Raw genomic sequence first — 11,944 nt, forward strand, 5'->3', positions numbered from 1 at the left:
CTTTCCGATGCGACAAAGATGTTTCCACAATGACTTAAATCTGTTGTAATAAACAAAAGATACGATATTAGGGAACTCAGTTTGAAGAAGCGTGTGCCAAGGAAGATTTCCAAAGTGTCTCTGGAAATAACAAAACAGTATTAAGCGGCAGAAATGTTCCGAAATACGTCCGGGCTTATTGTTTTGTAGCAGTGTACACGTGCAAATTTGTAAACAAAAATTCTGTGTCTTCTGTCCTTGGTTTCGCACCTTTCCATGGCACGGCACAGCGCTGCTCTAGTAGCTCCGAACGGCCGCCCACGGCGTCTCGGACACGCCGGTCAGGCCCGCGCCCGTCTCGCAGATGTTTCTCGTGCTTGTGCTGTCATATGGGCCGCGACCCGAGCGGCAGCGAGCGGCAGTCGAGCAAAGTCGGGACAAGTCGGGACGGGAGGGGGGACAGGCGCGAATGCAAATGCACCGCGCAAATTACGCATAAATCTGGAAGCGCGGCGTGTGTCAGGCAGGTGAGAAAGCTTCCGTCGGTCCAGCAGGACACTGCAACACCCCGCGCAGTGCCCCCGCCGCCCGGCCGCGCGCAAGCCCTGCGCCGGATAACAGGAACAAGGCGCGTCGCCAGTGGGTGTCGGAGGCCGCACGCACCAAACGAATGACAGGCGGTGCATCGAGCAGCTGTGTTGTGCGTCTCACCTACGTTCGGCAGTCGCCTATGAGACGCCGAGGCGAGCGCGCACTCCGCGCCACCTTCGAGGTGGAAAGACGCGCTTTGCGTCAAATGTGCCACGGAAAGCGGCGATTGCGTGTGTTGGGAGAAGAGGCGAATGCTTCCTCCGTGGTGCGGCTACAGTATAAGGACGCCAACGGCCATACCATGTTGACTACACCGGTTCTCGTCCGATCACCGAAGTTAAGCAACATCGGGCGCGGTTAGTACTTGGATGGGTGACCGCCTGGGAACACCGCGTGCTGTTGGCTCTTTCTCATTTTTTCATTTTTACGTCGCTACACCTGCCAGGCCTCTTTTCATAATAACTTTCAGGTGTCGACAAAGATGCTTCCACAAGCATTTTAAAGTACTGTATTAAACGTAAGATACGAAATTACGGTAATGAACTCGGTTTGAGTAAGAATGCGCGAAGGAAGAGTGCTAGGAACTCGTTGAAAATGACAAAACACTACCAATCGACAGATGTGTTCTTGAAATGCGCCAGAGCCTACTGTTACGCAGCAGTGCTAAATTCCGAAAAGTAACTAAATAAATAAATAAATAAAAAAAAACCAACCGTTCTCGTGCCATCACCCAAGTTAAGCAACAACGTTAGTATTCGGATCGGCGACTGCCTGGGACCTCTGGCTGTCTTCATATTTTGCTTTCTTGTCGCCAGCCCTGCCAGCCGTCTCTTCACGCTACCTTTCCGATGCGACAAAGATGTTTCCACAATGACTTAAATCTGTTGTAATAAACAAAAGATACGATATTAGGGAACTCAGTTTGAAGAAGCGTGTGCCAAGGAAGATTTCCAAAGTGTCTCTGGAAATAACAAAACAGTATTAAGCGGCAGAAATGTTCCGAAATACGTCCGGGCTTATTGTTTTGTAGCAGTGTACACGTGCAAATTTGTAAACAAAAATTCTGTGTCTTCTGTCCTTGGTTTCGCACCTTTCCTGGCACGGCACAGCGCTGCTCTAGTAGCTCCGAACGGCCGCCCACGGCGTCTCGGACACGCCGGTCAGGCCCGCGCCCGTCTCGCAGATGTTTCTCGTGCTTGTGCTGTCATATGGGCCGCGACCCGAGCGGCAGCGAGCGGCAGTCGAGCAAAGTCGGGACAAGTCGGGACGGGAGGGGGGACAGGCGCGAATGCAAATGCACCGCGCAAATTACGCATTAATCTGGAAGCGCGGCGTGTGTCAGGCAGGTGAGAAAGCTTCCGTCGGTCCAGCAGGACACTGCAACACCCCGCGCAGTGCCCCCGCCGCCCGGCCGCGCGCAAGCCCTGCGCCGGATAACAGGAACAAGGCGCGTCGCCAGTGGGTGTCGGAGGCCGCACGCACCAAACGAATGACAGGCGGTGCATCGAGCAGCTGTGTTGTGCGTCTCACCTACGTTCGGCAGTCGCCTATGAGACGCCGAGGCGAGCGCGCACTCCGCGCCACCTTCGAGGTGGAAAGACGCGCTTTGCGTCAAATGTGCCACGGAAAGCGGCGATTGCGTGTGTTGGGAGAAGAGGCGAATGCTTCTTCGGTGGTGCGGCTACAGTATAAGGACGCCAACGGCCATACCAATGTTGACTACACCGGTTCTCGTCCGATCACCGAAGTTAAGCAACATCGGGCGCGGTTAGTACTTGGATGGGTGACCGCCTGGGAACACCGCGTGCTGTTGGCTCTTTCTCATTTTTTCATTTTTACGTCGCTACACCCTGCCAGGCCTCTTTTCATAATAACTTTCAGGTGTCGACAAAGATGCTTCCACAAGCATTTTAAAGTACTGTATTAAACGTAAGATACGAAATTACGGTAATGAACTCGGTTTGAGTAAGAATGCGCGAAGGAAGAGTGCTAGGAACTCGTTGAAAATGACAAAACACTACCAATCGACAGATGTGTTCTTGAAATGCGCCAGAGCCTACTGTTACGCAGCAGTGCTAAATTCCGAAAAGTAACTAAATAAATAAATAAATAAAAAAAAACCACCGTTCTCGTGCCATCACCCAAGTTAAGCAACAACGTTAGTATTCGGATCGGCGACTGCCTGGGACCTCTGGCTGTCTTCATATTTTGCTTTCTTGTCGCCAGCCCTGCCAGCCGTCTCTTCACGCTACCTTTCCGATGCGACAAAGATGTTTCCACAATGACTTAAATCTGTTGTAATAAACAAAAGATACGATATTAGGGAACTCAGTTTGAAGAAGCGTGTGCCAAGGAAGATTTCCAAAGTGTCTCTGGAAATAACAAAACAGTATTAAGCGGCAGAAATGTTCCGAAATACGTCCGGGCTTATTGTTTTGTAGCAGTGTACACGTGCAAATTTGTAAACAAAAATTCTGTGTCTTCTGTCCTTGGTTTCGCACCTTTCCATGGCACGGCACAGCGCTGCTCTAGTAGCTCCGAACGGCCGCCCACGGCGTCTCGGACACGCCGGTCAGGCCCTCGCCCCGTCTCGCAGATGTTTCTCGTGCTTGTGCTGTCATATGGGCCGCGACCCGAGCGGCAGCGAGCGGCAGTCGAGCAAAGTCGGGACAAGTCGGGACGGGAGGGGGGACAGGCGCGAATGCAAATGCACCGCGCAAATTACGCATTAATCTGGAAGCGCGGCGTGTGTCAGGCAGGTGAGAAAGCTTCCGTCGGTCCAGCAGGACACTGCAACACCCCGCGCAGTGCCCCCGCCGCCCGGCCGCGCGCAAGCCCTGCGCCGGATAACAGGAACAAGGCGCGTCGCCAGTGGGTGTCGGAGGCCGCACGCACCAAACGAATGACAGGCGGTGCATCGAGCAGCTGTGTTGTGCGTCTCACCTACGTTCGGCAGTCGCCTATGAGACGCCGAGGCGAGCGCGCACTCCGCGCCACCTTCGAGGTGGAAAGACGCGCTTTGCGTCAAATGTGCCACGGAAAGCGGCGATTGCGTGTGTTGGGAGAAGAGGCGAATGCTTCTTCGGTGGTGCGGCTACAGTATAAGGACGCCAACGGCCATACCATGTTGACTACACCGGTTCTCGTCCGATCACCGAAGTTAAGCAACATCGGGCGCGGTTAGTACTTGGATGGGTGACCGCCTGGGAACACCGCGTGCTGTTGGCTCTTTCTCATTTTTTCATTTTTACGTCGCTACACCTGCCAGGCCTCTTTTCATAATAACTTTCAGGTGTCGACAAAGATGCTTCCACAAGCATTTTAAAGTACTGTATTAAACGTAAGATACGAAATTACGGTAATGAACTCGGTTTGAGTAAGAATGCGCGAAGGAAGAGTGCTAGGAACTCGTTGAAAATGACAAAACACTACCAATCGACAGATGTGTTCTTGAAATGCGCCAGAGCCTACTGTTACGCAGCAGTGCTAAATTCCGAAAAGTAACTAAATAAATAAATAAATAAAAAAAAAACCAACCGTTCTCGTGCCATCACCCAAGTTAAGCAACAACGTTAGTATTCGGATCGGCGACTGCCTGGGACCTCTGGCTGTCTTCATATTTTGCTTTCTTGTCGCCAGCCCTGCCAGCCGTCTCTTCACGCTACCTTTCCGATGCGACAAAGATGTTTCCACAATGACTTAAATCTGTTGTAATAAACAAAAGATACGATATTAGGGAACTCAGTTTGAAGAAGCGTGTGCCAAGGAAGATTTCCAAAGTGTCTCTGGAAATAACAAAACAGTATTAAGCGGCAGAAATGTTCCGAAATACGTCCGGGCTTATTGTTTTGTAGCAGTGTACACGTGCAAATTTGTAAACAAAAATTCTGTGTCTTCTGTCCTTGGTTTCGCACCTTTCCATGGCACGGCACAGCGCTGCTCTAGTAGCTCCGAACGGCCGCCCACGGCGTCTCGGACACGCCGGTCAGGCCCGCGCCCGTCTCGCAGATGTTTCTCGTGCTTGCGCTGTCATATGGGCCGCGACCCGAGCGGCAGCGAGCGGCAGTCGAGCAAAGTCGGGACAAGTCGGGACGGGAGGGGGGACAGGCGCGAATGCAAATGCACCGCGCAAATTACGCATTAATCTGGAAGCGCGGCGTGTGTCAGGCAGGTGAGAAAGCTTCCGTCGGTCCAGCAGGACACTGCAACACCCCGCGCAGTGCCCCCGCCGCCCGGCCGCGCGCAAGCCCTGCGCCGGATAACAGGAACAAGGCGCGTCGCCAGTGGGTGTCGGAGGCCGCACGCACCAAACGAATGACAGGCGGTGCATCGAGCAGCTGTGTTGTGCGTCTCACCTACGTTCGGCAGTCGCCTATGAGACGCCGAGGCGAGCGCGCACTCCGCGCCACCTTCGAGGTGGAAAGACGCGCTTTGCGTCAAATGTGCCACGGAAAGCGGCGATTGCGTGTGTTGGGAGAAGAGGCGAATGCTTCCTCCGTGGTTCGGCTACAGTATAAGGACGCCAACGGCCATACCATGTTGACTACACCGGTTCTCGTCCGATCACCGAAGTTAAGCAACATCGGGCGCGGTTAGTACTTGGATGGGTGACCGCCTGGGAACACCGCGTGCTGTTGGCTCTTTCTCATTTTTTCATTTTTACGTCGCTACACCTGCCAGGCCTCTTTTCATAATAACTTTCAGGTGTCGACAAAGATGCTTCCACAAGCATTTTAAAGTACTGTATTAAACGTAAGATACGAAATTACGGTAATGAACTCGGTTTGAGTAAGAATGCGCGAAGGAAGAGTGCTAGGAACTCGTTGAAAATGACAAAACACTACCAATCGACAGATGTGTTCTTGAAATGCGCCAGAGCCTACTGTTACGCAGCAGTGCTAAATTCCGAAAAGTAACTAAATAAATAAATAAATAAAAAAAAACCAACCGTTCTCGTGCCATCACCCAAGTTAAGCAACAACGTTAGTATTCGGATCGGCGACTGCCTGGGACCTCTGGCTGTCTTCATATTTTGCTTTCTTGTCGCCAGCCCTGCCAGCCGTCTCTTCACGCTACCTTTCCGATGCGACAAAGATGTTTCCACAATGACTTAAATCTGTTGTAATAAACAAAAGATACGATATTAGGGAACTCAGTTTGAAGAAGCGTGTGCCAAGGAAGATTTCCAAAGTGTCTCTGGAAATAACAAAACAGTATTAAGCGGCAGAAATGTTCCGAAATACGTCCGGGCTTATTGTTTTGTAGCAGTGTACACGTGCAAATTTGTAAACAAAAATTCTGTGTCTTCTGTCCTTGGTTTCGCACCTTTCCATGGCACGGCACAGCGCTGCTCTAGTAGCTCCGAACGGCCGCCCACGGCGTCTCGGACACGCCGGTCAGGCCCGCGCCCGTCTCGCAGATGTTTCTCGTGCTTGTGCTGTCATATGGGCCGCGACCCGAGCGGCAGCGAGCGGCAGTCGAGCAAAGTCGGGACAAGTCGGGACGGGAGGGGGGACAGGCGCGAATGCAAATGCACCGCGCAAATTACGCATTAATCTGGAAGCGCGGCGTGTGTCAGGCAGGTGAGAAAGCTTCCGTCGGTCCAGCAGGACACTGCAACACCCCGCGCAGTGCCCCCGCCGCCCGGCCGCGCGCAAGCCCTGCGCCGGATAACAGGAACAAGGCGCGTCGCCAGTGGGTGTCGGAGGCCGCACGCACCAAACGAATGACAGGCGGTGCATCGAGCAGCTGTGTTGTGCGTCTCACCTACGTTCGGCAGTCGCCTATGAGACGCCGAGGCGAGCGCGCACTCCGCGCCACCTTCGAGGTGGAAAGACGCGCTTTGCGTCAAATGTGCCACGGAAAGCGGCGATTGCGTGTGTTGGGAGAAGAGGCGAATGCTTCTTCGGTGGTGCGGCTACAGTATAAGGACGCCAACGGCCATACCATGTTGACTACACCGGTTCTCGTCCGATCACCGAAGTTAAGCAACATCGGGCGCGGTTAGTACTTGGATGGGTGACCGCCTGGGAACACCGCGTGCTGTTGGCTCTTTCTCATTTTTTCATTTTTACGTCGCTACACCTGCCAGGCCTCTTTTCATAATAACTTTCAGGTGTCGACAAAGATGCTTCCACAAGCATTTTAAAGTACTGTATTAAACGTAAGATACGAAATTACGGTAATGAACTCGGTTTGAGTAAGAATGCGCGAAGGAAGAGTGCTAGGAACTCGTTGAAAATGACAAAACACTACCAATCGACAGATGTGTTCTTGAAATGCGCCAGAGCCTACTGTTACGCAGCAGTGCTAAATTCCGAAAAGTAACTAAATAAATAAATAAATAAAAAAAAACCAACCGTTCTCGTGCCATCACCCAAGTTAAGCAACAACGTTAGTATTCGGATCGGCGACTGCCTGGGACCTCTGGCTGTCTTCATATTTTGCTTTCTTGTCGCCAGCCCTGCCAGCCGTCTCTTCACGCTACCTTTCCGATGCGACAAAGATGTTTCCACAATGACTTAAATCTGTTGTAATAAACAAAAGATACGATATTAGGGAACTCAGTTTGAAGAAGCGTGTGCCAAGGAAGATTTCCAAAGTGTCTCTGGAAATAACAAAACAGTATTAAGCGGCAGAAATGTTCCGAAATACGTCCGGGCTTATTGTTTTGTAGCAGTGTACACGTGCAAATTTGTAAACAAAAATTCTGTGTCTTCTGTCCTTGGTTTCGCACCTTTCCATGGCACGGCACAGCGCTGCTCTAGTAGCTCCGAACGGCCGCCCACGGCGTCTCGGACACGCCGGTCAGGCCCGCGCCCGTCTCGCAGATGTTTCTCGTGCTTGTGCTGTCATATGGGCCGCGACCCGAGCGGCAGCGAGCGGCAGTCGAGCAAAGTCGGGACAAGTCGGGACGGGAGGGGGGACAGGCGCGAATGCAAATGCACCGCGCAAATTACGCATTAATCTGGAAGCGCGGCGTGTGTCAGGCAGGTGAGAAAGCTTCCGTCGGTCCAGCAGGACACTGCAACACCCCGCGCAGTGCCCCCGCCGCCCGGCCGCGCGCAAGCCCTGCGCCGGATAACAGGAACAAGGCGCGTCGCCAGTGGGTGTCGGAGGCCGCACGCACCAAACGAATGACAGGCGGTGCATCGAGCAGCTGTGTTGTGCGTCTCACCTACGTTCGGCAGTCGCCTATGAGACGCCGAGGCGAGCGCGCACTCCGCGCCACCTTCGAGGTGGAAAGACGCGCTTTGCGTCAAATGTGCCACGGAAAGCGGCGATTGCGTGTGTTGGGAGAAGAGGCGAATGCTTCTTCGGTGGTGCGGCTACAGTATAAGGACGCCAACGGCCATACCATGTTGACTACACCGGTTCTCGTCCGATCACCGAAGTTAAGCAACATCGGGCGCGGTTAGTACTTGGATGGGTGACCGCCTGGGAACACCGCGTGCTGTTGGCTCTTTCTCATTTTTTCATTTTTACGTCGCTACACCTGCCAGGCCTCTTTTCATAATAACTTTCAGGTGTCGACAAAGATGCTTCCACAAGCATTTTAAAGTACTGTATTAAACGTAAGATACGAAATTACGGTAATGAACTCGGTTTGAGTAAGAATGCGCGAAGGAAGAGTGCTAGGAACTCGTTGAAAATGACAAAACACTACCAATCGACAGATGTGTTCTTGAAATGCGCCAGAGCCTACTGTTACGCAGCAGTGCTAAATTCCGAAAAGTAACTAAATAAATAAATAAATAAAAAAAAACCAACCGTTCTCGTGCCATCACCCAAGTTAAGCAACAACGTTAGTATTCGGATCGGCGACTGCCTGGGACCTCTGGCTGTCTTCATATTTTGCTTTCTTGTCGCCAGCCCTGCCAGCCGTCTCTTCACGCTACCTTTCCGATGCGACAAAGATGTTTCCACAATGACTTAAATCTGTTGTAATAAACAAAAGATACGATATTAGGGAACTCAGTTTGAAGAAGCGTGTGCCAAGGAAGATTTCCAAAGTGTCTCTGGAAATAACAAAACAGTATTAAGCGGCAGAAATGTTCCGAAATACGTCCGGGCTTATTGTTTTGTAGCAGTGTACACGTGCAAATTTGTAAACAAAAATTCTGTGTCTTCTGTCCTTGGTTTCGCACCTTTCCATGGCACGGCACAGCGCTGCTCTAGTAGCTCCGAACGGCCGCCCACGGCGTCTCGGACACGCCGGTCAGGCCCGCGCCCGTCTCGCAGATGTTTCTCGTGCTTGTGCTGTCATATGGGCCGCGACCCGAGCGGCAGCGAGCGGCAGTCGAGCAAAGTCGGGACAAGTCGGGACGGGAGGGGGGACAGGCGCGAATGCAAATGCACCGCGCAAATTACGCATTAATCTGGAAGCGCGGCGTGTGTCAGGCAGGTGAGAAAGCTTCCGTCGGTCCAGCAGGACACTGCAACACCCCGCGCAGTGCCCCCGCCGCCCGGCCGCGCGCAAGCCCTGCGCCGGATAACAGGAACAAGGCGCGTCGCCAGTGGGTGTCGGAGGCCGCACGCACCAAACGAATGACAGGCGGTGCATCGAGCAGCTGTGTTGTGCGTCTCACCTACGTTCGGCAGTCGCCTATGAGACGCCGAGGCGAGCGCGCACTCCGCGCCACCTTCGAGGTGGAAAGACGCGCTTTGCGTCAAATGTGCCACGGAAAGCGGCGATTGCGTGTGTTGGGAGAAGAGGCGAATGCTTCTTCGGTGGTGCGGCTACAGTATAAGGACGCCAACGGCCATACCATGTTGACTACACCGGTTCTCGTCCGATCACCGAAGTTAAGCAACATCGGGCGCGGTTAGTACTTGGATGGGTGACCGCCTGGGAACACCGCGTGCTGTTGGCTCTTTCTCATTTTTTCATTTTTACGTCGCTACACCTGCCAGGCCTCTTTTCATAATAACTTTCAGGTGTCGACAAAGATGCTTCCACAAGCATTTTAAAGTACTGTATTAAACGTAAGATACGAAATTACGGTAATGAACTCGGTTTGAGTAAGAATGCGCGAAGGAAGAGTGCTAGGAACTCGTTGAAAATGACAAAACACTACCAATCGACAGATGTGTTCTTGAAATGCGCCAGAGCCTACTGTTACGCAGCAGTGCTAAATTCCGAAAAGTAACTAAATAAATAAATAAATAAAAAAAAACCAACCGTTCTCGTGCCATCACCCAAGTTAAGCAACAACGTTAGTATTCGGATCGGCGACTGCCTGGGACCTCTGGCTGTCTTCATATTTTGCTTTCTTGTCGCCAGCCCTGCCAGCCGTCTCTTCACGCTACCTTTCCGATGCGACAAAGATGTTTCCACAATGACTTAAATCTGTTGTAATAAACAAAAGATACGATATTAGGGAACTCAGTTTGAAGAAGCGTGTGCCAAGGAAGATTTCCAAAGTGTCTCTGGAAATAACAAAACAGTATTAAGCGGCAGAAATGTTCCGAAATACGTCCGGGCTTATTGTTTTGTAGCAGTGTACACGTGCAAATTTGTAAACAAAAATTCTGTGTCTTCTGTCCTTGGTTTCGCACCTTTCCATGGCACGGCACAGCGCTGCTCTAGTAGCTCCGAACGGCCGCCCACGGCGTCTCGGACACGCCGGTCAGGCCCGCGCCCGTCTCGCAGATGTTTCTCGTGCTTGTGCTGTCATATGGGCCGCGACCCGAGCGGCAGCGAGCGGCAGTCGAGCAAAGTCGGGACAAGTCGGGACGGGAGGGGGGACAGGCGCGAATGCAAATGCACCGCGCAAATTACGCATTAATCTGGAAGCGCGGCGTGTGTCAGGCAGGTGAGAAAGCTTCCGTCGGTCCAGCAGGACACTGCAACACCCCGCGCAGTGCCCCCGCCGCCCGGCCGCGCGCAAGCCCTGCGCCGGATAACAGGAACAAGGCGCGTCGCCAGTGGGTGTCGGAGGCCGCACGCACCAAACGAATGACAGGCGGTGCATCGAGCAGCTGTGTTGTGCGTCTCACCTACGTTCGGCAGTCGCCTATGAGACGCCGAGGCGAGCGCGCACTCCGCGCCACCTTCGAGGTGGAAAGACGCGCTTTGCGTCAAATGTGCCACGGAAAGCGGCGATTGCGTGTGTTGGGAGAAGAGGCGAATGCTTCTTCGGTGGTGCGGCTACAGTATAAGGACGCCAACGGCCATACCATGTTGACTACACCGGTTCTCGTCCGATCACCGAAGTTAAGCAACATCGGGCGCGGTTAGTACTTGGATGGGTGACCGCCTGGGAACACCGCGTGCTGTTGGCTCTTTCTCATTTTTTCATTTTTACGTCGCTACACCTGCCAGGCCTCTTTTCATAATAACTTTCAGGTGTCGACAAAGATGCTTCCACAAGCATTTTAAAGTACTGTATTAAACGTAAGATACGAAATTACGGTAATGAACTCGGTTTGAGTAAGAATGCGCGAAGGAAGAGTGCTAGGAACTCGTTGAAAATGACAAAACACTACCAATCGACAGATGTGTTCTTGAAATGCGCCAGAGCCTACTGTTACGCAGCAGTGCTAAATTCCGAAAAGTAACTAAATAAATAAATAAATAAAAAAAAACCAACCGTTCTCGTGCCATCACCCAAGTTAAGCAACAACGTTAGTATTCGGATCGGCGACTGCCTGGGACCTCTGGCTGTCTTCATATTTTGCTTTCTTGTCGCCAGCCCTGCCAGCCGTCTCTTCACGCTACCTTTCCGATGCGACAAAGATGTTTCCACAATGACTTAAATCTGTTGTAATAAACAAAAGATACGATATTAGGGAACTCAGTTTGAAGAAGCGTGTGCCAAGGAAGATTTCCAAAGTGTCTCTGGAAATAACAAAACAGTATTAAGCGGCAGAAATGTTCCGAAATACGTCCGGGCTTATTGTTTTGTAGCAGTGTACACGTGCAAATTTGTAAACAAAAATTCTGTGTCTTCTGTCCTTGGTTTCGCACCTTTCCATGGCACGGCACAGCGCTGCTCTAGTAGCTCCGAACGGCCGCCCACGGCGTCTCGGACACGCCGGTCAGGCCCGCGCCCGTCTCGCAGATGTTTCTCGTGCTTGTGCTGTCATATGGGCCGCGACCCGAGCGGCAGCGAGCGGCAGTCGAGCAAAGTCGGGACAAGTCGGGACGGGAGGGGGGACAGGCGCGAATGCAAATGCACCGCGCAAATTACGCATTAATCTGGAAGCGCGGCGTGTGTCAGGCAGGTGAGAAAGCTTCCGTCGGTCCAGCAGGACACTGCAACACCCCGCGCAGTGCCCCCGCCGCCCGGCCGCGCGCAAGCCCTGCGCCGGATAACAGGAACAAGGCGCGTCGCCAGTGGGTGTCGGAGGCCGCACGCACCAAACGAATGAC

At 52.6% G+C, this 11,944-nt stretch overlaps 8 non-coding genes across 8 annotated transcripts; all 8 read left to right on the forward strand.

Annotated features, from left to right (window-relative positions):
- Positions 1–856: 856 nt before the first annotated feature.
- On the forward strand, positions 857–975 carry LOC126102871 (5S ribosomal RNA). Its single transcript, XR_007523131.1, has one exon. It is a non-coding gene; the product is annotated as a 5S ribosomal RNA (ribosomal RNA).
- Positions 976–2,266: 1,291 nt separating this feature from the next.
- On the forward strand, positions 2,267–2,386 carry LOC126101937 (5S ribosomal RNA). The gene has a single exon (XR_007522642.1). It is a non-coding gene; the product is annotated as a 5S ribosomal RNA (ribosomal RNA).
- Positions 2,387–3,679: 1,293 nt separating this feature from the next.
- LOC126102872 (5S ribosomal RNA) lies at positions 3,680–3,798 on the forward strand. The gene has a single exon (XR_007523132.1). It is a non-coding gene; the product is annotated as a 5S ribosomal RNA (ribosomal RNA).
- A 1,293-nt stretch (positions 3,799–5,091) lies between these two features.
- On the forward strand, positions 5,092–5,210 carry LOC126102874 (5S ribosomal RNA). The gene has a single exon (XR_007523133.1). It is a non-coding gene; the product is annotated as a 5S ribosomal RNA (ribosomal RNA).
- A 1,292-nt stretch (positions 5,211–6,502) lies between these two features.
- On the forward strand, positions 6,503–6,621 carry LOC126102875 (5S ribosomal RNA). The gene has a single exon (XR_007523134.1). It is a non-coding gene; the product is annotated as a 5S ribosomal RNA (ribosomal RNA).
- A 1,292-nt stretch (positions 6,622–7,913) lies between these two features.
- LOC126102877 (5S ribosomal RNA) lies at positions 7,914–8,032 on the forward strand. Its single transcript, XR_007523136.1, has one exon. It is a non-coding gene; the product is annotated as a 5S ribosomal RNA (ribosomal RNA).
- A 1,292-nt stretch (positions 8,033–9,324) lies between these two features.
- Positions 9,325–9,443, forward strand: LOC126102878 (5S ribosomal RNA). Its single transcript, XR_007523137.1, has one exon. It is a non-coding gene; the product is annotated as a 5S ribosomal RNA (ribosomal RNA).
- A 1,292-nt stretch (positions 9,444–10,735) lies between these two features.
- Positions 10,736–10,854, forward strand: LOC126102879 (5S ribosomal RNA). Its single transcript, XR_007523138.1, has one exon. It is a non-coding gene; the product is annotated as a 5S ribosomal RNA (ribosomal RNA).
- The last annotated feature ends 1,090 nt before the right edge of the window (positions 10,855–11,944 follow it).

The sequence above is a fragment of the Schistocerca cancellata genome, chromosome 9 (assembly GCF_023864275.1).
Source record: "Schistocerca cancellata isolate TAMUIC-IGC-003103 chromosome 9, iqSchCanc2.1, whole genome shotgun sequence".
Lineage (NCBI taxonomy): Eukaryota > Metazoa > Arthropoda > Insecta > Orthoptera > Acrididae > Schistocerca > Schistocerca cancellata.